This window comes from Gallinula chloropus (assembly GCF_964237585.1).
Source record: "Gallinula chloropus genome assembly, chromosome: 23".
NCBI classification, from domain to species: domain Eukaryota; kingdom Metazoa; phylum Chordata; class Aves; order Gruiformes; family Rallidae; genus Gallinula; species Gallinula chloropus.
Genome location: NC_140108.1, coordinates 610,362 through 614,909, shown reverse-complemented (window position 1 = coordinate 614,909; position 4,548 = coordinate 610,362).

Sequence of the window (4,548 nt, the reverse complement as noted above, 5' to 3'; positions counted from 1 at the left end):
ACAGGCTGGATCAGTAGGTGTTTCTGCTAAAGCATCAGCTTGAGGCTTCTGTTCCAGAAACAAAGGTGCTCAAGCAATCTTAGTAGAACAGGGAGTGGGAAGAGGAGCAGTTTATCAGTCAGAAAAGCAACTGGATTGTCAGTTTTCCCTAGGAAACACAGGATAGAAAGGAATGAGTAGCAGGAAGAAGGTGAAGTCCTGATTTTCTTCATGGCTTTCTCTAAGTTGCCGAAATCCGAGAGAGGTGCCTGCCAGTGTTGCCACCTCAAAATCTCCATCAGAAAAGCACTCAAATGAAGAGAATGTGATTGCTGCTTGTGACTGACAGGTTTCACTCAGTCTCCAAACTCCAGCAGGTCAAAGGAGCTTAGCACCAGGGAGGTGGTGAGAGCTCCAGTGAGAGCACAGAGTACTCTGTCAGGACACTTGGGTGGTTGGTGTAAAAGGCAGGTGACATTAGACATTGTCTTCCTTTACCCCCAAACTTAGAAACAAGCGCTATCCAAAGAGTGCCTGTCACTCAGGTCAAGTTTATTAAAGCCACATGAAGAAAAAAACCCAAAATAGATGAGCCAAGGTCAGCCTGTGTTCTTTTCTCAACAGTTGCATTTCAGCTAGAGAAAACACCGGGTCAGATTAATGTCTGCTCCACACAGATGTGTGCTCTTTGAAATGAATGTACCCACTTATGCTCTGCCTGCATTAAGTCTGTTACTGGGTTTTTATGGGATTTGGCAAATGTAGTGCTATCTGTTAATATCTGAAGGTGGGAGTGTTCAGGGAGTTGTCTGTAAGGCTTGCAAGACTAGATCTGATCATATCCACCCACACTAATTAACACATTACATAAAACGAGTTTCTCTTTGCAAACACCAGAATCACTTCCCCAGGCATTTTCTGTGAAGTTCTAGAAGGACTTTAGGGATGGACTCTGTCACCTTTCAACCTCAACGGAACAATGGGTGAGTAGGTAGGGTAGAGTTCCCACTTTCAGAGCTCACTCCTTTTCTTCACCCTGCTGAAAGCGTGCCGTCACAGGGACACAGCTGGAAGGACCTTTATAAGTTCACTGAGAGTGCATGAGGGAACAGGGTTGTGGTTTTTTTTCTCACCAAAACCAATATACAAGATCAAATACTGAACATGAGGAATCAGATTGACTTAGAAAGGGCTCCTCCTCTCCCTGCCCTGCCTTGATAATTCTAAAAATTACTTTGTACACACACCAGCCTCTGAAAACACCTGGAACTGAAAAATCCTCCCACTTAAATAGTCTTTTTGTGTCAGGGGAACACATGTCCCAAACCAGCTAACATTTCTCTATCATTCCAATTTGAAAACAACAGAAAACTCCTGCATAACAACAATAGTAAGGGGTCTTCTTCACAGATTGGAGCCTGTAAAACTGGAAGAGCTTAGCTAATTTCATGTGAAACTCGTACGACCTGCTCCTACAGCTTCACCTAGATTCCTCCAGCAGGATAATAAATATGTACCCTGACTTAGATTTACTCCAGACTCTTTGTATGACATCTGGCTTCAAGATGGTGGCACTGGAAAGTGCAGTAATGACATAGGAAAACAGAAGGGGAAAAAAAAAATAATTGTGCAGTGGAAAGCAGGAGGCAGTGGAGAGAGCAGGGAAACCAACATTAAAATAAGTCAAAGAGCGGAAATTCCTTTGAGAAGGCCTTAGGCTGCTACAAAGCTTGTCCACATTTGCAGCACTTCAACATTACCCAATACTAACCTTATGTGAAAAGGGACAGTAGACCTAGCAGGCATTCCAGAGGAGCCTTTCTATAACAAAAAAAAAACAGTCATCAAATGTGTCCGACCAAATTTGCAAGCAGCTCACTGGATGGAAAGCATTCTATTTTGCAACACTCACAAGAGAAGAAACTGTCTTACCCAACTCCTCCTTGCTATCTGAAAAGCAAAGTCAATGTTTTCCTCATTATTTTCTGTTTGCTGCATACCTCTCCCCCACTGTGACTGCTATTTGACCCGCTGTCCGCTCAGAGACCCTGAGGGAAAGAGAGGGGGAAGTTTATGTGTATGTATGAGAGGAGTGAGATGACGAGAGTCTCAGCTATGTTTGGACTTGTTTATATTTATTAGAAAGAAATCAACAGCACTTCATATGTAAGACAACCTCTGAAGATAGGGAACACCTTTTATGCAGTGCTGGAAAAGAGCAGATTCACCTAAGGGACAGGATTTGTGGATGAGTGGGGAGTTCATTTCAGTGTTTGTACCAGTTTTTACCCCATTTTTGCATTAAGATGTCATCAATGAATCGAATCTCAGCATAAAGGATTAATTTAAAGGGTTTGAAACTGCAGGATGTCTTCTTTCACTGTTTGCTCTTGCATCTACCAGCCTGGCATATCTGACTGTGATTAGTGGGAAACCTACAAGTATCAGAGTGCATGAGGGGAGGTATGTATGCTCATCCCTTCCCCTCACAAACATCTCTTGATAAATATGGTACCTTCAGTATTCCTGGCAGATCCTGGAAGAGTTCTCCCCTCACTGCACTTGTGTTTTCAATGAACTGGGTTTCTTCTCAAACAAATCGACAACAAAATAAAGCTGGAAGCATCTATTAGGGTGCCCATCAAAATCACAGAGATCAAAGTTTCTTTTCATCCTCTCCAGAGGATCTCAGACATCTAGGAATTCAAAACAAAGCTCCATTGTAAGAAACCTTTTCAAAGTTGGCACAGTGCTACAGCTTACACGTTCTGCACTCAGAAGGGAAGGACTGACCCAGACACAAGAGCTCCTCCACACATCCTTGCAGGCAGAGGGCTTGCAGCAGTGGCCCCTTTGGCAAAACCTTCCTCTCAAGGAGACACCTCGACTGATCTGCAGCAAGGTTCAGCCCTTCCCACTAACATTCTCATCGTTGGACCTAAGCAGTCAGCCTCCATTCTGCATGGCAGAACCAAAGGAGTATCTCAAAACCAGCTCTCAGCTTCTCTGCTGTAACTCAGAACTCTTTCAGGAAATGACATATTTCAGCATATGGGTTTTATCCTCTTCTGAAGTTTTGTACAGACCCCCTTGGTTCATGGACAAATACTGCTTTTCCTTTCCATAGCATGTTCCATTGAAATTTGATGAGTTTTGACAAACATTTAGGTAGTCAGACTTACAACTTCTGAGGTAGGGAAACACTAGAAATACTGCTTTGAAGGTCAGGGTGCCCTTGGAATTATACAGCTTGCCCCAGGTCACACAGGACATCTATGGAAAAGCCCGAAATTCAAGTCAGGAGCCCTAAGCTCACTCTTTAACCATGCAGCCCTGCTTGAGGTGCTTCATCCAGGTGCTCTCCAGTTCAGCTTGCTACCTTCCTGCATTGCAATTATATTAACTCCTCTTTTAGTAGCCTTCCATTATGTTTCAACTACATTACTATGCCTAGTACTGCACCCTGCATCTGGCACAGGAATGCAGTGTCGCTCTCACCAGGCTGTCAAAGAGAATATATCATTACAAAAATAAATAACGTCTAGCTGCTTCTGGCATTTCAGTCCAAGCAGTATTTATCACTTTTGGCTGGTCAGTGCCTGATTCAATGCCACCAAAAAAACAACAGGGATATTCCCAGTTGAATTCAACGTGCATTTAATCAGGTCTTTGCTAACTGTGCTTCCAAACTTCACATTTCACGAGCACTACAGTACTGTCTCTTCTATTTTTAGAGCATCATTCCACTTACTTCACTGTGTAGATTGATACAATAGATTTTCCTCTGCATGGATTATGTCAGTGAATGCATGTTTGTACAAGCAGGCTCTAGTTTTAGTTCTAGATGCAGCTCCATCCCCAACGTGATGCTGCCTACGTGTGTGGCAATCTGGGGTTAATGCTAAAAATATGTATTTTATCATAAATGAACAAAAGCATTCAGAAAGGCAATTCAATGTCATGTCATAGGTGAGTTCAGTGACAGAAAAACTCTTCCAGTATTCAAACTGTCTGCTCTTCTGACTGAGTATTCCTCTCCAGCCCTCACAGGTGAAGACAGACAGCTTTCTTGGGCCCAGCACAGCCCTTCACACAGAGGTCCTGGGTGACCTTTAACAAAACATTACTCCACAATCAACTCCTTCCCCGATGTGAGTTGGGAAGAGCTTCATCAACAGATGTAAAGTGAAGGAAGGGAAGGAAGCTCCCATTAAATGCCTGTAACCTTTACTTCTTCAAAGTATTTTTTAAGTTCCCCACTAAAAAAGCTGAAATGAAACCAGTAGCAGTTTGTCATGGCAGTTCCTCTGAAGAGAGGGGAGAAACTGTGGACCGCGACGTGCCGCCTCTCAGCTGAGACAGCCTACAGACACTTTAGAAACAAAAATTACATCTTAAAACTATGAGGAGATTTAACAGTTGAACTCTAAAGAATTAAACATCATATAAACATTTCACACTTTTTGTTTTTCTTTCCAAGGGTCCATAGTCTAGTCATTCAATCCTGTGCAAAGGTCATGTTACTATGGATATGACCTGCAAGAAATGTGTTGCCTCAGAGCAGCCCAA